General features: G+C 50.7%; 1 long non-coding RNA gene across 1 annotated transcript; it reads left to right on the top strand.

Annotated features, from left to right (window-relative positions):
- The first annotated feature begins 19796 nt into the window (after window positions 1–19796).
- LOC147662956 (uncharacterized) lies at window positions 19797–21717 on the top strand. The gene is made up of 5 exons (XR_015305457.1): window positions 19797–19870; window positions 20261–20351; window positions 20863–20970; window positions 21096–21156; window positions 21618–21717. It is a non-coding gene; the product is annotated as an uncharacterized LOC147662956 (long non-coding RNA).
- Window positions 21718–22299: the final 582 nt, after the last annotated feature.

Raw genomic sequence — 22299 nt, 5'->3', positions numbered from 1 at the left:
GGGAGGAGGCCGCCCCATGCATGGAGACACATCACCACTATGAGGGAGGAGGCTGCTGCATGCATGGAGACATGTCACCACTATGAGGGAGGGGGCCGCCCCATGCATGGAGACATGTCACCACTATGAGGGAGGAGGCCGCCCCATGCATGGAGACACGTCACCACTATGAGGGAGGAGGCCGCCCCATGCATGGAGACACGTCACCATTATGAGGGAGGAGGGCCGCCCCATGCATGGAGACACGTCACCACTATGAGGGAGGAGGCCGCCCCATGCATGGAGACATGTCACCACTATGAGGGAGGAGGCCGCCCCATGCATGGAGACACGTCACCACTATGAGGGAGGAGGGCCGCCCCATGCATGGAGACACGTCACCATTATGAGGGAGGAGGCCGCCCCATGCATGGAGACACGTCAACACTATGACGGAGGAGGCTGCTCCATGCATGTAGACATGTCACCACTTAGGGAGGAGGCCGCCCCATGCATTGAGACACGTCACCACTATGAGGGAGGTGGCCCCCCCATGCATGGAGACACGTCACAACTATGAGGGAGGGGGCCACCCCATGCATGGAGACACGTCACCACTATGAGCGAGGAGGCCGCCCCATGCATGTAGACATGTCACCACTATGAGGGAGGAGGCCGCTCCATGCATGTAGACATGTCACCACTATGAGGGAGGAGGCCGCCCTATGCATGGAGACACGTCACCACTATGAGGGAGGAGGCCGCCCCATGCATGGAGACATGTCAGCACACTGAGGGAGGAGGCCGCCCCATGCATGGAGACACGTCACCACTATGAGGGAGGAGGCCGCCCCATGCATGTAGACGTGTCACCACTATGAGGGAGGAGGCCGCCCCATGCATGGAGATACATCACCACTATGAGGGAGGAGGCCGCCCCATGCATGGAGACACGTCACCACTATGAGGGATGAGGCTGCTCCATGCATGGAGACATGTCAGCACACTGAGGGAGGAGGCCGCCCCATGCATGGAGACACGTCACCACTATGAGGGAGGAGGCCGCCCCATGCATGGAGATACATCACCACTATGAGGGAGGAGGCCGCCCCATGCATGCAGACACGTCACCACTATGAGGGAGGAGGCCGCCCCATGCATGGAGACACGTCACCACTATGAGGGAGGAGGCCGCCCCATGCATGGAGATACATCACCACTATGAGGGAGGAGGCCGCCCCATGCATGGAGACACGTCACCACTATGAGGGATGAGGCTGCTCCATGCATGGAGACACGTCACCACTATGAGCGAGGAGGACGCCCCATGCATGGAGACACATCACCACTATGAGGGAGGAGGCCGCCCCATGCATGTAGACACGTCACCACTATGAGGGAGGAGGGCCGCCCCAGGCCTGTAGACGTGTCACCACTATGAGGGAGGAGGCCGCCCCATGCATGTAGACACGTCACCACTATGAGGGAGGAGGGCCGTCCCAGGCATGTAGACGTGTCACCACTATGAGGGAGGAGGCCGCCCCATGCATGTAGACACGTCACCACTATGAGGGAGGAGGCTGCCCCATGCATGGAGACACGTCACCACTATGTGGGGAGGAGGCCGCCCCATGCATGGAGACACGTCACCACTATGAGGGAGGAGGCCGCCCCATGCATGTAGACACGTCACCACTATGAGGGAGGAGGGCCGCCCCAGGCATGTAGACGTGTCACCACTATGAGGGAGGAGGCCGCCCCATGCATGTAGACACGTCACCACTATGAGGGAGGAGGCTGCCCCATGCATGGAGACACGTCACCACTATGTGGGGAGGAGGCCGCCCCATGCATGGAGACACGTCACCACTATGAGGGAGGAGGCCGCCCCATGCATGTAGACACGTCACCACTATGAGGGAGGAGGCTGCCCCATGCATGGAGACACGTCACCACTATGTGGGGAGGAGGCCGCCCCATGCATGGAGACACGTCACCACTATGAGGGAGGAGGCCGCCCCATGCATGTAGACACGTCCCCACTATGAGGGAGGAGGCCGCCCCATGCATGGAGACACGTCACCACTATGAGGGAGGAGGCCGCCCCATGCATGGAGACACATCACCACTATGAGGGAGGGGGCCGCCCCATGCATGTAGACACGTCACCACTATGAGGGAGGAGGGCCGCCCCATGCATGGAGACATGTCACCACTATGAGGGAGGAGGCCGCCCCATGCATGGAGACACGTCACCACTATGAGGGAGGAGGCCGCCCCATGCATGTAGACACGTCACCACTATGAGGGAGGAGGCCGCCCCATGCATGGAGACACGTCACCACTATGAGGGAGGAGGCCGCCCCATGCATGGAGACACGTCACCACTATGAGCGAGGAGGCCGCCCCATGCACGGGGACACGTCACCACTATGAGGGAGGAGGCCGCCCCATGCATGGAGACACGTCACCACTATGAGGGAGGAGGCCGCCCCATGCATGGAGACATGTCACCACTATGAGGGAGGAGGCCGCCCCATGCATGTAGACACGTCACCACTATGAGGGAGGAGGCCGCCCCATGCATGGAGACACGTCACCACTATGAGGGAGGAGGCCGCCCCATGCACGGGGACACGTCACCACTATGAGGGAGGAGGCCGCCCCATGCATGGAGACACGTCACCACTATGAGCGAGGAGGCCGCCCCATGCACGGGGACACGTCACCACTATGAGGGAGGAGGCCGCCCCATGCATGGAGACACGTCACCACTATGAGCGAGGAGGCCGCCCCATGCACGGGGACACGTCACCACTATGAGGGAGGAGGCCGCCCCATGCATGGAGACACGTCACCACTATGAGCGAGGAGGCCGCCCCATGCACGGGGACACGTCACCACTATGAGGGAGGAGGCCGCCCCATGCATGGAGACACGTCACCACTATGAGCGAGGAGGCCGCCCCATGCATGTAGACACGTCACCACTATGAGCGAGGAGGCCGCCCCATGCACGGGGACACGTCACCACTATGAGGGAGGAGGCCGCCCCATGCATGGAGACACGTCACCACTATGAGGGAGGAGGGCCGCCCCATGCATGTAGCCACGCCACCACTATGAGGGAGGAGGCCGCCCCATGCATGTAGACACATCACCACTATGAGGGAGGAGGCCGCCCCATGCATGGAGACACATCACCACTATGAGGGAGGAGGCCGCCCCATGCACGGGGACACATCACCACTATGAGGGAGGAGGCCGCCCCATGCATGGAGACACATCACCACTATGAGGGAGGAGGCCGCCCCATGCATGGAGACACGTCACCACTATTAGCGAGGAGGCCGCCCCATGCATGGAGACACGTCACCACTATGAGGGAGGAGGCCGCTCCATGCATGTAGACATGTCACCACTATGAGGGAGGAGGCCGCCCCATGCATGTAGACATATCAGCACTATGAGGGAGGAGGCCGCCCCATGCATGTAGACATGTCACCACTATGAGGGAGGAGGCCGCCCCATGCATGTAGACACATCACCACTATGAGGGAGGAGGGCCGCCCCATGCATGGAGACACGTCACCACTATGAGGGAGGAGGCCGCTCCATGCATGTAGACATGTCACCACTATGAGGGAGGAGGCCGCCCCATGCATGGAGACACGTCACCACTATGAGCGAGGAGGCCACCCCATGCATGGAGACACGTCACCACTATGAGGGAGGAGGCCGCCCCATGCATGGAGACACGTCACCACTATGAGGGAGGAGGTTGCCCCATGCATGTAGACATATCAGCACTATGAGGGAGGAGGCAACCCCATGCATGGAGACACGTCACCACTGGGGCGAGGGAGGAGGGCCGCCCCATGCATGGAGACACGTCACCACTATGAGGGAGGAGGCCGCCCCATGCATGGAGACACGTCAGCACTATGAGGGAGGAGGCCGCCCTATGCATGGAGACACGTCACCACTATGAGGGAGGAGGCCGCCCCAGGCATGGAGAATTGTCACCACTATGAGGGAGGAGGCCGCCCCATGCATGTAGGCACGTCACCACTATGAGGGAGGAGGCCGCCCCATGCATGGAGACACGTCACCACTATGAGGGATGAGGCCGCCCCATGCATGGAGACATGTCACCACTATGAGGGAGGAGGCCACCCCATGCATGGAGACACGCCACCACTATGAGGGATGAGGCCGCCCCATGCATGGAGACATGTCACCACTATGAGGGAGGAGGCCGCTCCATGCATGGAGACACGTCACCACTGGAGCGAGGAGGCGGCCCCAGGCATGTAGACACGTCACCACTATGAGGGAGGAGGCTGCTCCATGCATGTAGACATGTCTCCACTATGAGGGAGAAGGCCGCCCCATGCATGGAGACACGTCACCACTATGAGCGAGGAGGCCACCCCAGGCATGGAGACACGTCACCACTATGAGGGAGGAGGCCGCCCCATGCATGGAGACACGTCACCACTGGAGCGAGGAGGCCACCCCATGCATGGAGACACGTCACCACTATGAGGGAGGAGGCCGCCCCATGCATGGAGACACGTCACCACTATGAGGGAGGAGGCCGCCCCAGGCATGGAGACACGTCACCACTATGAGGGAGGAGGCCGCCCCATGCATGGAGACACGTCACCACTATGAGGGAGGAGGCTGCTCCATGCATGTAGACATGTCACCACTATGAGGGAGGAGGCCGCCCCATGCATGGAGACACGTCACCACTATGAGGGAGGAGGCTGCTCCATGCATGTAGACATGTCACCACTATGAGGGAGGAGGCCGCCCCATGCATGTAGACACGTCACCACTATGAGGGAGGAGGCCGCCCCATGCATGGAGACACGTCACCACTATGAGGGAGGAGGCCGCCCCATGCATGGAGACACGTCACCACTATGAGGGAGGAGGCCGCCCCATGCATGGAGACACGTCACCACTATGAGGGAGGAGGCCGCCCCAGGCATGGAGACACGTCACCACTATGAGGGAGGAGGCCGCCACATGCATGGAGACATGTCACCACTATGAGCGGGGATGCCGCCCCATGCATGGAGACATGTCACCACTATGAGGGATGAGGCTGCCCCAGGCATGGAGACACGTCACCACTATGAGGGAGGAGGCCGCCCCATGCATGTAGACACGTCACCACTATGAGGTAGGAGGCCGCCCCATGCATGGAGACATGTCACCACTATGAGGGAGGAGGCCGCCCCAGGCATGGAGACACGTCACCACTATGAGGGAGGAGGCCGCCCCATGCATGTAGACACGTCACCACTATGAGGTAGGAGGCCGCCCCATGCATGGAGACATGTCACCACTATGAGGGAGGAGGCCGCCCCATGCATGGAGACATGTCACCACTTTGAGGGAGGAGGCCTCCCCATGCATGGAGACACGTCACCACTGGAGCGAGGAGGCCGCCCCATGCATGTAGACATGTCACCACTATGAGCGAGGAGGCCGCCCCATGCATGGAGACACGTCACCATTATGAGGGAGGAGGGCCGCCCCATGCATGGAGACACGTCACCACTATGAGGTAGGAGGCCGCCCCATGCATGGAGACATGTCACCACTATGAGGGAGGAGGCCGCCCCATGCATGGAGACATGTCACCACTTTGAGGGAGGAGGCCGCCCCATGCATGTAGACATGTCACCACTATGAGGGAGGAGGCCTCCCCATGCATGGAGACACGTCACCACTGGAGCGAGGAGGCCGCCCCATGCATGTAGACATGTCACCACTATGAGCGAGGAGGCCGCCCCATGCATGGAGACACGTCACCATTATGAGGGAGGAGGGCCGCCCCATGCATGGAGACATGTCACCACTATGAGGTAGGAGGCCGCCCCATGCATGGAGACATGTCACCACTATGAGGGAGGAGGCCGCCCCATGCATGGAGACATGTCACCACTTTGAGGGAGGAGGCCGCCCCATGCATGTAGACATGTCACCACTATGAGGGAGGAGGCCGCCCCATGCATGTAGACATGTCACCACTATGAGGGAGGAGGCCTCCCCATGCATGGAGACACGTCACCACTGGAGCGAGGAGGCCGCCCCATGCATGTAGACACGTCACCACTGGAGCGAGGAGGCCTCCCCATGCATGGAGACATGTCACCACTATGAGGGAGGAGGCCGCCCCATGCATGGAGACACGCCACCACTATGAGGGAGGAGGCCCCCCCATGCATGGAGACATGTCACCACTATGAGGGAGGAGGCCGCCCCATGCATGTAGACATGTCACCACTATGAGGGAGGAGGCCGCCCCATGCATGGAGACACGTCACCACTATGAGGGAGGAGGCCGCCCCATGCATGTAGACATGTCAACACTATGAGGGAGGAGGCCGCCCCATGCATGGAGACACGTCACCACTATGAGGGAGGAGGCCGCTCCATGCATGGAGACACGTCACCACTATGAGGGAGGAGGCTGCTCCATGCAAGTAGACATGTCTCCACTATGAGGGAGAAGGCCGCCCCATGCATGGAGACACGTCACCACTATGAGCGAGGAGGCCACTCCAGGCAAGGAGACACGTCACCACTATGAGGGAGGAGGCCGCCCCATGCAGGGAGACACGTCACCACTATGAGGGAGGAGGCCGCCCCAGGCATGGAGACACGTCACCACTATGAGGGAGGAGGCCGCCCCATGCATGGAGACACGTCACCACTATGAGGGAGGAGGGCCGCCCCATGCATGGAGACACGTCACCACTATGAGGGAGGAGGCCGCTCCATGCATGTAGACATGTCACCACTATGAGGGAGGAGGCCGCCCCAGGCATGGAGACACGTCACCACTATGAGGGAGGAGGCCGCCCCATGCATGTAGACACGTCACCACTATGAGGTAGGAGGCCGCCCCATGCATGGAGACATGTCACCACTATGAGGGAGGAGGCCGCCCCATGCATGGAGACATGTCACCACTTTGAGGGAGGAGGCCTCCCCATGCATGGAGACACGTCACCACTGGAGCGAGGAGGCCGCCCCATGCATGTAGACATGTCACCACTATGAGCGAGGAGGCCGCCCCATGCATGGAGACACGTCACCATTATGAGGGAGGAGGGCCGCCCCATGCATGGAGACACGTCACCACTATGAGGTAGGAGGCCGCCCCATGCATGGAGACATGTCACCACTATGAGGGAGGAGGCCGCCCCATGCATGGAGACATGTCACCACTTTGAGGGAGGAGGCCGCCCCATGCATGTAGACATGTCACCACTATGAGGGAGGAGGCCTCCCCATGCATGGAGACACGTCACCACTGGAGCGAGGAGGCCGCCCCATGCATGTAGACATGTCACCACTATGAGCGAGGAGGCCGCCCCATGCATGGAGACACGTCACCATTATGAGGGAGGAGGGCCGCCCCATGCATGGAGACATGTCACCACTATGAGGTAGGAGGCCGCCCCATGCATGGAGACATGTCACCACTATGAGGGAGGAGGCCGCCCCATGCATGGAGACATGTCACCACTTTGAGGGAGGAGGCCGCCCCATGCATGTAGACATGTCACCACTATGAGGGAGGAGGCCGCCCCATGCATGTAGACATGTCACCACTATGAGGGAGGAGGCCTCCCCATGCATGGAGACACGTCACCACTGGAGCGAGGAGGCCGCCCCATGCATGTAGACACGTCACCACTGGAGCGAGGAGGCCTCCCCATGCATGGAGACATGTCACCACTATGAGGGAGGAGGCCGCCCCATGCATGGAGACACGTCACCACTATGAGGGAGGAGGCCGCCCCATGCATGGAGACACGTCACCACTATGAGGTAGGAGGCCGCCCCATGCATGTAGACAAGTCACCACTATGAGGTAGGAGGGCCGCCCCATGCATGGAGACACGTCACCACTATGAGGGAGGAGGCCGCCCCATGCAGGGAGACACGTCACCACTATGAGGGAGGAGGCCGCCCCATGCATGGAGACATGTCACCACTATGAGGGAGGAGGCCGCCCCATGCATGGAGACATGTCACCACTATGAGGGAGGAGGCCGCCCCATGCATGGAGACACGTCACCACTATGAGGTAGGAGGCCGCCCCATGCATGTAGACAAGTCACCACTATGAGGTAGGAGGGCCGTCCCATGCATGGAGACACGTCACCACTATGAGGGAGGAGGCCGCCCCATGCAGGGAGACACGTCACCACTATGAGGGAGGAGGCCGCCCCATGCATGGAGACATGTCACCACTATGAGGGAGGAGGCCTCCCCATGCATGGAGACACGTCACCACTGGAGCGAGGAGGCCGCCCCATGCATGTAGACACGTCACCACTGGAGCGAGGAGGCCTCCCCATGCATGGAGACATGTCACCACTATGAGGGAGGAGGCCGCTCCATGCATGGAGACACGTCACCACTATGAGGGAGGAGGCCGCCCCATGCATGGAGACACGTCACCACTATGAGGTAGGAGGCCGCCCCATGCATGTAGACAAGTCACCACTATGAGGTAGGAGGGCCGCCCCATGCATGGAGACACGTCACCACTATGAGGGAGGAGGCCGCCCCATGCAGGGAGACACGTCACCACTATGAGGGAGGAGGCCGCCCCATGCATGGAGACATGTCACCACCATGAGCGAGGAGGCCGCCCCATGCATGGAGACAGTCACCACTATGAGGGAGGAGGCCGCCCATGCATGGAGACACGTCACCATTATGAGGGAGGAGGCCGCCCCATGCATGGAGACATGTCACCACTATGAGGGAGGGGGCCACCCCATGCATGGAGACATGTCACCACCATGAGCGAGGAGGCCGCCCCATGCATGGAGACACGTCACCACTATGAGCGAGGAGGCCGCCCCATGCATGGAGACACGTCACCACTATGAGGGAGGAGGCCGAGGATGGCTAAGGCTGGAAACTTTCCTCACCAGCCAATTAGCCCCGCTCCATACGATAATTACTGCGATCGAAGAGAAAGTGACCCTACTGTTAGAACTGAAGAGGGGTTCACCTAGTATAGTCACCTCCCAACTCATAGAAACGCAAGACAGGGCAGCCCGACGCACCGATGGGATGGGGGAGTATCACAGGTGGATTTACAACAAAGGGAAAGGAAAGCCGACGACATGGGCAATGCACGCGTGACCATATACAACAGTGTTGACAGGAGGCCCTGCCTCGACTGAAACTCGAGAAGAAACCCCTCAAAAGCTAATTAATAAGGCAGCCCATTGGCTAAGTAAAAATGCCCAGTTCAAGCTGGAGCACTACAGGCTCATCGGAATGGGCAGAAGGGTGTCCTGCATAGGTCGCAGCAGGAAGTGTTTTGCAGGGGACACAGTGATTTTAAATTTCAGATTTCCGGGGCTGGTTCAGGTCTTCTTGCCCATTCCCGGGGGGGGGGGCTTCCGGGGGGAGAGTGGTATGTCCATTGTCCATCCAGTTGCTACCGCTGTTTTTTTTTTTATCGGGACCCAAGGATAAGACCCCCAAGAGAGATCGACTGGCGAGAGCACAGTGGTCGTGCTGGAGGGGGGCCCTTGTTACTCATAAGAAACCGTTATGCCCCACTTGCAAACAGTCAGGACCCAGAAGAGATGGATTGACGCGAAGGGAGCTCTGGCCTTGGGGATGGCTCCAGCGAGGCCATTGCTCCGTGCAGCTACGCAGTTGGAGGCCCCCTAGTAATATCAGGGAGCACACCAACTACTGTTCCCCCGGAGAGAGCCCATGATAGCCGCCATAAAAACGGGAAAGGGCAGACATTACAAGCCCAGTCTCCGCTCAAAGGCGGTCAGATATTGCCCAGTACAGTTATTCCCGGCCAAGGCACTATAAAGATTATGTCTTGGAATATAGCGGCTCTCTCAGCCGAACTAACAAATAATGACTGGTTGGCTTACATAGAAAACTTCCAGGTCATATGTCTGCAGGAGTCATGGGAATGGAATTGAGACCCGCTAGCCCTGGGAGGATTCAAAAGGATTTTTGTTCCCGCACGAAAAGGGCTGGCGGGAAGAGCCAAGGGAGGGCTGGTCACGTACGTGGATTTAAAATTGAAAGGGACATGGGAAGACCTGAGCTGGGACTCTGATGTTCTACAGGGGTTAAAACTATGCACGAGGGGCCAGAAGATACTCTTTGTGAATTTTTATAATGCGATATCAGCAAGGTCCCCATTGATTAGATTTAAAAAAGTCTGGCGGAGGAGGTTGACCAGGGTGACGCATGTACCCGCTGGCGCTTCAATTGTCATCTTTGTCCTAATGTGAAAAATAGATGGGGCGACTGGTCTTCCTGCCCCCTGGAAAAGGGCCCCCACTTAGAGCACACTATAGAGGGAAGAGAGCTCCATAAGGTGCTGGAACGTATGCGCTCCAACACACCATGGACCTATTGAAAGGAGGGGATCCTGGCGGGGGCGCCCACCCTGCAAAGGGAGAGGCTGCGACTCAGGTACAGATGTTATCTTTGTATCAAATACATTGAAACACGAGGTCCTGGGGTTTGATATACAATCGAGCGCATCTAGTGATCATAACCCCTTAGTTATTGCGTTGAGGGACCCCAACATGACCAGATCCCAGGAAAAGAGGGGTGTGAGTGGGGTGTTAACAGCGGTTGATCAAGGGAGAAGGCTGAGTTGGTCCCAGATTGACGTTGATGCCTTTCATGGAGCATTAATGGCGGACAAAGACAAAGACCATTATGTATGGAGGTGCCTGAATGCGGCAGAAAAAGGGGCTGGTTTAGTCAAGGCCGATGAAGGGGTCACGATGCATATCGATAGACTCCTCAGGGCCAAGCCCGGAGAAAAAGGTACGGCGGAACATGGGTGGTTTGATCAGGCCTGCTCCAAGGCCTTGAGAGAGCTGAAACTGGCACTGAAAACCTACTCTAGGGACAAAAGTAGGGTTACGGCGTGTCAAGACTCATATAAAGAGGCCGTCAAGCGCCGCAAAACTTCTCTGCAACAGCAGGCCAGGGAGAACATGATGGAAGCAGCAGACACCAAAAATATGACGGCATTCTGGAAGGTCATCAATGAACCATGCTTCCAAGATCGGGATAAGCCCACGATAGTAAACCATATTTCAGTCATGGTTCGAGTATTTTAATGGCCAATATAATTATAGTACCATGCAGGACTGTCCCGTAATTAAGGAGGGGCAAGGAAGGGAAGAACATATAATCTTTTCGCTGAATGAAGTCAAGGCGGTTGTGGAGGGACTGACTAGGGACAAAGCGCCGGGACCAGACGGGGTCCCCCCTGACCTGTTTTTAGCTCAAGTTGATCTGTGGGTCCCCATACTGACTAGGGGCATAAATGCTGCAGAAAGCCCGGGTATGCCTGCATCTTGGTCAACAGCAATAATCGCACCAATCTTCAAGAAGGGAGATAGGGAGAGCCCGTCTTGTTATCGTCCCATCTCCCTTATTGATGTGTCCATGAAAGTTCTTGGCCGGGCCATACTTAATCGTTTAATAGATTGGGCAGAGGAATATAAGATTATCACCGACACGCAGTATTGGTTTAGGGTCGGACGTTCTACAACTGACCAATTCCTTAACCTGTACCTCCTGACGGCCAAGTACATGGTCGCTGGTCAAGAGACCGTGTACTTGTCCTTTATGGATCTGAAGGCGGCATTCGATCGGGTGAATCGAAAGAAATGATGGGAATCATGGAGGAGTTTGGAGTGGACCTGGGTCTGGTAAACATCTTGACACCCCTGCCCAGGTTAGGTATAACGAGGAGGGCAGCGTGACTGACCAGTTCCCATGTACAAGGGGAGTCAGACAGGGTTGTATAATTTCACCTTGTACATTAACGGCTTAGAGAAAGCCCTGTCTGGTCTGGGAGTGGACTCGCCAAGGATAGGTCCTAGGGGGGTTCAGCTTCTACTTTATGCAGATGATGCGGTACTTCTGGCCCCAACCCCTCGGGCCTCCAAAGATTGTTAGACGGGTTTGTCCATTTTATGGAGAGGCTGGACCTGTCAGCAAACCTTGGCAAATCGTATATATTGGAGGTAGGGAAGGTACAAAGAAATATAAATATACGATCGGGGCGCATTGTATAGAAAAAGTCCAGTCTTTTTCATATTCGGAGATGTTAGTTGACTCTAGGCTTAATTTTAAACCTTTGTTGGAGGAACAATGTTGCACCCTGACTAGAAGCACAGGGGCGATCATGAATTATGCACACAGGCTGGGTCGCTGGTCCCCTGACCAAATTCAATCTGTTGTGCTAAAGTACTCGACGGCAGCGAAATGTGGGGCTTTGTGGATCTCAAGTCCCTCCCTATTGAAGAGAATACATTGTTTAGAAGATTATTGAAAGTGCCACAAAGTACCCCGGGCTTTATTGTCCATGAGGAACTGGGTGCTGCTCATATTAATGACAGGTTAAAACTAAAACCCATTAGTTGTTGGGTCAAAATCTGGACAAATCCAGAGGCGGCCCTGACAAGAGAAGTTATAAAGGACTGCATGGCACGTGATAAAGGGATGACCATCCCGTGGCTTAACTATATCAGGGAATCCTTTGAGGTTCTGGGTTGTCCAGAATGTTTTACTCACCCAACGAAATTGCTGGCCAAGGACAAGGTTATGGTCAAGGGGGAGCTTTAGAAACTTCTGGGTTCCAGCAGGGAAGATCATGAGATAAGAAAACCTGCAGTGAGAATGCACATCCTGACCTAATCCTGCTTGGGCATTGAACCCTATCTGTACCTCATTCACAGTGCACAATGACGCTTTTTAGGTTGGACTCCTTACATCATAGCCTTGCGGTGCCAGCAGGTTTTACCAAGACGGTGGAGCAGGAGGGTCCCTGCGGCTGCGATCAACGATCTCCGCAGGACACCCTTCATTTTGTATTGCTATGCCCTTTTTATATGCACCCAAGGAAGTATTTTTTTAAAAGAATTTTAAAACAAGCATTTGCAATGCAATAGGTCTCGCATTCACGCAAGTTTAAGCTATTGGCATTGTAAATGACAATGCCTTTTGAAAACAAAAATAAAAGGCATTGTTATTTGCAATGCCAATAGCTCAAACTACTAGTAAATGCGAGACCTATTGCATTGCAAATGCTTGTTTTCCCCCCTATGCAACTGCTTTCTTAAATATGTGCGCCTGACACTGTTTTACATTTTCTACTTTGAAAATTTTAGCTTATTCTATTATGTTTGGGCATCAGTGGCAAAACTCTCCTACTATCAGTGCAGCGCTGTCCATACATTCATCTTGAAGGAGCCGCACAATCCCATCCTGTGCTCAGAACCCAGTGGCATTTTTTATAAGCAAGTTTTGGCGAAATATGCAAGATGCGGACTGTCACACTCTCTTCGTATATGCTGTTTAGAAAACTAATCAATATATTCATGTGTCCTCAATTTTCAAGGTCAAAAATTATAGCGATACTTCTCAACTTGATTTAAAAAATAACTGTGGTTGTCTATTAAATCAATCAATTATTCTATCTATCTATCCATTCATTCATCTATCCACCCATCCGTCACTCCTTCATTTTATTGCTTTCCTCAATGTCCACGTTAAAAAAACTATTGGGGGACTTCGCAACTTGAGATCGAAATTCACTGTGGTCAATAAATCTATCTATCTATCTATCTATCTATCTATCTATCTATCTATCTATCTATCTATATCTATCTATCTATCTATCTATCTATCTATCTATCTATCTATCTATCTATCTATCTATCTATCTATCTATCTATCTATCTATCTATCTATCTATCTATCTATCTATCTATCTATCTATCTCTCTATCTATCTATCTATCTATCTATCTTTCTATCTATCTATCTATCTATCTATCTATCTATCTATCTATCTATCTATCTATCTATCTATCTATCTATCTATCTATCTATCTCTCTCTCTCTCTCTCTCTCTCTATCTATCTATCTATCTATCTATCTATCTATCTATCTATCTATCTATCTATCTATCTATCTATCTATCTATCTATCTATCTATCTATCTATCTATCTATCTATCTATCTATCTATCTTGCTTTCTGTTTATGTATGCTGTCTAGTGTCCGATTATTTGCTTATCTTTTTTGTCTGTCAATATGTTTCTAGCTCATATCCATTCAGTTTGCGTTCTTATTTGCAACTTACAAAAAGAAGCATGTGTACATGGCTTAGTGGTGAGTGACAATAAGCATGTGCAGGCGCATAAGCCCCCTAAGATGCAGCAGGCGTTGAATGCCAGATGTATTGATATTTTTGCAAAGTGAAACAACTTTTCACTTAAGCTCATCTACCGTATGTTTAAATACCCTTCAATACATGCATTATGTGATTAGCCTCACATACATACGGTCCGAACTTTTTGTTATAAGTTTTAGTGAATTATATTTTTTAAGCAATACTTTCTCCAAACGAAAAATGTGCTACTGCACCAAAGAGCCACAAATTCAATGTTCCCTAAACACATTCAAACACATACACACAAAACATTGATCATCACAAATTTGCATATTCAGGATGTGACAAAAGTTCATCACTGTCTCCAGACCCCTCTCTGGTTGGGCCCGCGGCTCTGTGGAATAAAGCACCCACTCCATGGATCTGTGTTTTGCCTCACAGTCACAGACTGAAACCCTGGCAGGGCCACTCAGCCATTCATCCTTCCGTGGTCGATAAAATGAGTACGATTAAGGTGGATAAAAATAAACATCTGCTATTCAGCACAAAGATGCCCCAAGTGGTGAATGAATGATTCAAAATACACAACCTATGGTCATATGTCTGTCAGTTGCATGGCTTGGTCTGTAAAAGTCTTCTGACATCACTTTGCTTTTAGAAACCACAGACTCTCTTCTTCACATGTGAAGACCAGTATGTTTGATATTTCATTATATACCAAAAAACGTTCAAAAAAAAAATGCCACAAACAAGAAATTGCTTGAAAAAGAAACGGTCTGAACCAGTGGAACAAAGGTCCAGTAGAAATTGACCTGTGATCAACACATATGTATGTTATCACACCGGGTCAAGCACTCAACCGGCAGATGTGCTTTGAAATCGTTTTAAAAAACAATGCGTGCACGCACGACGCAACCTCGCAGACCCCGCGTAAATATTCATAGAGTCGCGGTGCGTCCACATAAGTGCACTCACCTACCGTTCGTGGTAACAGTCATTTCATTTGTCACCACTTTGAATCTGTGCCACAGCTCGCCGACCCCGAAGGTCACCTGCGGCTGCTTCTCCGTTGGGGACCCTTTCTCCTTCCCTGACATGAGCCGACCCTCCACCACACTGAGCAGCCGGTACGCGGAGCAGTCGGCATCAGTCATGGTGGCTTAAAGTGCACCCTCAACCTTTTCACTACACCGTGAACAGCCTCAAGCTAATAATGCTGATTGTGAAAGAAAGACGTAGAGGCGGCACCAGAAATAAAGTCATTCACAAAGGCCAAGTGTTCTGAAAAGAGGTTCTTCTTTTTATTGAGCTTTTTGGTTTAAGGGGTGTACAGGTGAAGAACCGGACGGAATAAAGGGCCTGCGGCGCAGGGTATGCCTAAATCTTCGAGTTCTCCTGCCTGGTCGAACAGAGACACCGGACACTCCGTTGGCGTAGTAGATCGTATTTTATTCGCTGCAGCCAGCACAGTTGTCCCTGAAGTACAGAAAGGATGTTCAAAGGAGACTGCTCTCGAACTCTGCGGCACACGGGTTTATATACATTTGAGATACACAATGAACAATCCCAAGACATACAAATCAGACAAATGCGAGGGGCTCGGAAGGCAAAGTATTACGTAACTTCAAACAAACTTGGTTGTCGGCTGTGTTTGTTACACAACCCCTTAAGCCATTCGCAAATGAACCCACACAATCCAACTTGCAGGTGAAGAAACACATTTGTATGCGTAAGAAGGACAGTTGTGGAATCAGAGAGTTCATGGAGGGAACGGCGAAGGACAGCAGATAAGATAGCCTCAGGAAAGAATGGTGCGAACCTACAGATAGTCTGGACGGGGATTCGTTAATAAGACATGGATTGTTGTGTTCGGTCAGACCCTGACACTAGACCTGTAAATAGAGGCGAAAAGGTTACTTAGTATGTGAATGCAGGGAAATGACTGAGAAATACCTGGCTGGCGGTGCTGCCTGAGTGAGGGCAACACAAAATGGAGGCCAGATGCAAAATGGCAGACGAACACGAAAAAAGTAGCGAAATACAGAACCTCACAGGACAGCCAACGCGTTTCGCTCCCCACCTTGGGAGCTTCGTCAGGGCTGAAAGCAACGTGAAACATAAATATACATTAATGAAAACACAATACAAAAACGACATAAAATGACAATATATACATGGTTAAAAAGACAATCCATTTATACACAAAATTCACAATGATGGCATGGGAATACTAAGGACAGACACAATATTCATAATAAATCTCTTATACAAACAAAAGAAAGGGGGTAAAAATACAATAGACAAATAAGTTGAAGTGAAGTATGTTCCAATTCAGTGTGTATTATACTTTGGTTCCTATCCAAACGCAAGCAGATTGAAGTCGCCCTTGTTGGTTCCAGGTTAGATTATTGCAACTCTCTCTACATGGAATCCAACAAGGGCCTCATACATCGACTGCAAGTAGTGCAGAACGCTGCTGCACGTTTCGTCCTGGATCTTCCCAGGTCTTCCTCTGCTACTGCTGCGAGGAGAGACCTTCGCTGGCTGCCTATCCAGCACAGAATTCACTTTAAAATTCTGTGTCTGACTTACAGAGCTCTTGAGGATAGACCTAAAGGCGCTATCAGCTCCCTGCTTACCCGCTATCACCCTACAAGGTGTTTGCGCTCTTCGAGACAATTCCAACTCGCCGTCCCTCGCTTTAAGTACACCAGATGGGGAGCGAGAGCCTTCTCCGTCGTTGCCCCACAGCTCTGGAACATCTTGCCGATGTAGATGAAGACGCTACCCTCTCTGGCGCTGTTTAAAAAGGCCCTAAAAACGTGGTGCTTCTCTAGAGCCTACACAGGCTGAGCTGCAGAGTTCTCTGTTATGAGCTGGATTTGGAATTAGGTGCCTTGATGCCCACTGGGCTAAGTTTGCGCATGATAAGATCCCTTTTATTATTATTTATTATTATCCGTGATAGATAGTTGTTGCATCCTATATTAAGGACTTACTAATGGGCAAGGACAAAATTTACAACTTTTTTCTCTTTGATGGTCGCTGGTACCAACAGACCAGTGGTACCGCGATGGGCTCCAGGTTTGCCCCCTCGTACGCCTGCCTCTTTATGGGGTGGTACGAGAAGGAGCATGCCTGGGCCCGATGTGCCTCCCCCTGGACCAACATCATCGTGTTTTGGCGGCGGTACATCAATGATGTTATCTGTCTCTGGTCTGGAACCCTGGAAGATCTTGAGCACTACTTCGCTTATCTCAATGACAGCATTTTCAATGTCATTTCACAAAAGCAGTATTAACTTCTTGGACATTACATTCTATATAGAGAATGGGCGTATACAAAGGAAACTTTACCGCAAGGAAACTTCCTGCAACTCAGTCCTACATGCCTCTAGTGCGCATGCGGGCTCAGTTGTTAGAAATATTCCTTTTGGGGAACTGACAAGAATACGGAGGATATGTAGTGAGGATACCACCTTCAGGGAAAATGTGGTTGAGACCAGGCAAAGGTTTCTAAAACGCGGCTATGATCATAAAACTCTTGACAGAGCTATCACGAGGGTTGTGTCCCTGGATAGGGACTCAACATTGAGTGACAATCTCAGAAGCAATGCAAAGGATAAGAACTGTAACAAAGGGAGACTTTTCACCCAATACACTACGCAGAGGGATAAAATATTCAATGTGTTCCGCAGAAATTGGCATTTGCTAACCGGTATTGTGGGCATCAAAGACCATATAGGTGAGAGGCCATCCGTTACTTACAGGAGGGGCGTCTCTCTACGCAATCAACTGTGTCCCAGCTATGTCATTACCCCTCCAAGTAGAGTTACTTGGTTGCCTCCTAAACCTTCGGGCTTTTTTGTCTGTGGGACGTGCATTGTTTGTGATGTGGGTAGGAATAAAATCACTACGTTTTCATACAACGGCAATCAGGAATTTAAGATAACCCAATTTTGTAATTGCAATACTCCCTTCACTGTCTATGTGCTTGGTTGCTTGTGTGGTCGTATTTATGTTGGAAGCAGCACACGACCGCTACAATTGCGCATACAAGAGCACCGCCGGGCAATCATAAATAGGGACGTGAGACACCCACTTGCTGACCACTACAATTCTGAACATCAGAATAACACCTTCTGGTTTCCCGCAATCAAACATATATCCACCAATAAGAGAGGCGGCAATAGGGAGCTAGCACTGAGGAGGGAGGAAGCCAAATGGATTTGTCGCCTACGGGCGATTGATTGCGGGCATGACTCTGATAATGAAATGCATCATTTCCTGTGATCAATTCCTTCACCCTTGGCTGATGCCTGCATAGATCTGTCATGTCTCCTAGATAGTTTCTCACCATCACCTTGTGATTAGATTTGTTCCTACTGTAAAAGATGCCTAGCTGTTTTTATAAGTGTCAACTTTCAATTTGTCTGTGTTCCCTAGACTGTAAACCATATACAATGTCTCTCAATGTTTTTAATGTCCAATACACCTTAGTTTGAATTCCTCCCGTGATTTTCCTTTTTCATATTTTGATATCACTCTATTCCTGCCGCTGGATTGGTTTTTCAGTCCTGCATTTTCTTTTATATGTTTCTATCTCTCTAAAATAGCTGAAGACTGATGTTTTGAATGGTGACTAAATGGAATTGAACTTGCCCGCCATGACGGCGTACCATGGCTCGCTTCTCACTGCCACACTTTGGCTACATGGCTCCGCAATGTGCCTTTTTACTTCTATCTCACTAGCTAGGGGGACTGCGCACTTTTGGAACCCCCATTTTGGTGCTCCATTGGACACCATTTCCCTACTGGGATTATCGACACATGTATATTCATACAATGCCCCTAGTGATATCCGTGGACTGTGGGAAGTCTGACATGGGGCCCGCGTCTTGTTACTTGCTGTTAGGACACTGGCCGTGTACAGCGTCTGTAAGTTGTGAGTATACGCTTTGCATTGTCACCATGTGACTCTCTGGTCTGGTAAAGAATGACGTTTCTACATACATAATCATTTTGTGCATTAATTTATGCTTATTAGTGCGTTCTTCCCGTTATTTGATCCTCGGGATTACACCTTAGGAATACCAATATGGCGCCTGCTATCAACTTCTGTGACTGCACTTTCTTTTGGTTTGTGTATCCTTGAGGGGGTTTCATTAGGCAGCTATTGGTGTCAATATTCAAGTTGCCCCTTTAAGTTCTCTTAATATCTACATTGGTTTATTATTGCGCTCTTCCTGTTATTGACCGCCGTTTTTTGAGGTCAGGTTTCTTATACATAGCACCTGCTGTCCGTTTATGCTACTAGACCCCCGCTACCCATGCGTTTTTTTTTTTGTGTTTCCACCAGAGGATCAATCCTGTAAAATTTTCAGGTTTGCCCCTTTTGTGTTGTGGGATTTAAAATTCGCTAACTAATGCATCATTCACGTTACCGAGTCCGTACCCTTACGTTAGACATTTAAACATGGCGCCTATTCTTGACTCGCAGGACTACACCTCTCCGCGGCCGGTATGTCCCTGAGAGAATGATCACGTGATGGTCAGGTGATTGCTTCACGTGACTTCCCCTTAAGTTTAAAACATACCCCGCATTAGCAATATGGCGTGGGCGTTTGCAACGGGGGACTCGCGGTGCAGGAGATTCTGCCTTGAGGTAAGCGGGAGGCTCTCTTTTAAACTACACGTATGACGATCTTTGAGAGCATTTCTATCGTGCTGCCGTATATATGGCATTCCATTACTCAATGTGGGGGTGGCTCGGCACTGCGGGTACCTTGTGCATATAGCATTAAGACCACGATTACTTTGTTAAGACCCAACTTTTTCTCGAATTTAAACGGCTTTACTTAAACGTTTCACCCCTTTAGGAAGTCGGTGACTGTATTTTGAGTCTGTGAAACCTAGGCATGAGCATGTAAGTGGGGATTGTTATTTTAGCATATGAAGTATTGCGCCCTTGATATAGGTTTTTACCTTGCTATGCTATGAATCTGACATTAGCAAAATGATTAGTCTACGTGTATTATGGTCTGTTTTATTATAGTACGAGTGGGCTCGGCAGCTTATTAAGGTCTGTCAAGTCATCCAAAGAAAGACCTTGTCTCTTCGATTCTTTTCAAGAACCCCAGATTTATGTGAGTCACGGCTATTAACACCTTTTGCACTGTGTTACTATTTGATATTTCTATTAGATATTTATTCAGAAATTTCTATTTTGCAACAATTGGTCTCGCAACTATGTTTAAACTTTGGAATAATATTGTTCAAATTTGACTATGGTTGTCTCTTGATAATTCCTATATTGTAAAATTTGAGTATAGGTACATACATTAATTTTATATATTGTAATATTTGCGTCTTTATCCTTGTGATCCCTGCACCCAGTCATGGTCACCTCAGGTGGCACTCTATTTAGGCTGCTTATGAAATACTTTTGCCTAACAGTCTGTGTGCTTTTGTAATAGTTAATGACTGTTTTATGCTAATATGCGACCGTGCAAAAGTAGTTGGCACTTTCCTATACTGCCCTTTTTTTAATTTATTTTTTCTTAATGACTTTTTAATATATCATGCGTACACTTATGCTCAACTGTGCACATATTTATGTGAAATGAGGAGGTCTTAGTTGCTTCCTTCCCGTTACAGGTTGCTTCAATATATTCCATTGCCCTGTAACCTCATCTTACGTGATCTGGTCCTTACTACGCTCAGTTCCTTCACTAATATCCGTGCAACATCCCTTTTTGACTTTTGGTGAGATCTTGTATTTTCTCACCTTTGTGTGCCTTGCTTTTGAATGGTGTTCTTTGCAAAAACTTTTATATATCTATATTTCTTTGATAATGTATTTCTCCTCTTTTTCTTTTGTCCTATGACAGTTTACTTTTTGTTTATTTGGACTGCGACTGAGCCATAATCTGCTTGTTTGGTCTGGGCCAGGTAACTACTGCTGGTTTAATATCCTGTTGACTCTGGTGAGATTGTTCTTCTGCCATTTATTATTTTGTATGTTCCACTGCTTAGTTGAACATGCTTTCTAGTGTTTTCTACTCTCCCTGTTTATGTTTCCCTTACATCTCCTCCCTTTGTCCTTGCCCATTAGTAAGTCCTTAATATAGGATGCAACAACTATCTATCACAGATAGGAACCAATGTATATTACACACTGAATTGGAACATACTTCAGTTCAACTTATTTGTCTATCTTATTTTTACCCCCTTTCTTTTGTTTGTATAAGAGATTTATTATGAATATTGTCTGTCCTTAGTATCTCCCATGCCATCATTGTGAATTTTGTGTATAAATGGATTGCCTTTTTAACCATGTATATATTGTCATTTTATGTCGTTTTTGTATTGTGTTTTTATTAATGTATATATATGTTTCACGTTGCTTTCAGCCCTGACGAAGCTCCCAAGGTGGGGAGCGAAACGTGTTGACTGTCCTGTGCACCCCTAAAACCAAAAAGCTCAATAAAAAGAAGAACCTATTTTCAGAACACTTGGCCTTTGTGAATTACTTTATTTCTGGTGCTGCTTCTCCGTCTTTCTTTCAAGTTCTATCTAGGAATCCAGTGAGACCGAACCACAGCAGGTCTTGGAGGTTTGACAGCACATGACACTGAACATTTATGGGACTTTTGATGTAGAGGTGCTTATTGCTTGGTCCGCTGTGGTGTTCTTTTTTTACTATAATAATTCTGAATGAGTGAGGTAGGGACAGCCTACTGACCGGAGTTCCATCACAGAGGGGTGGGCTTCCGCCTCCTCACCTGCCGGCCGCCAATAACACAACACCAGTCCTTTCTTATAGGTTTGCGCAAACAGGATTCAGCACTAATTATTTGGATGGTCAGGTGGATGACAGGTTGACGTACTGATTGGTTCGCTTACAAATAGCAGGCATTTAAGGCAAGCACTCCATGCTAATTGCCGCGCTCTGTCTTTATGAAGAGTTCCCGTCTGTACAAGTGACGGACGCTTTCTATTGCGATGTGGATAATTGGACAGCTCATCAAGGGAAATTATTTACGTACGGACGGGAAGAGAAGGGGTGAAATCGTGTGTGTGTCTAAACGCAAA

Source organism: Lissotriton vulgaris, unplaced genomic scaffold (genome assembly GCF_964263255.1).
Source record: "Lissotriton vulgaris unplaced genomic scaffold, aLisVul1.2 SCAFFOLD_995, whole genome shotgun sequence".
NCBI lineage: Eukaryota > Metazoa > Chordata > Amphibia > Caudata > Salamandridae > Lissotriton > Lissotriton vulgaris.
The sequence above is the reverse complement of the archived record's forward strand: the minus strand, read 5'-3'. Positions and strand labels throughout refer to the sequence as shown.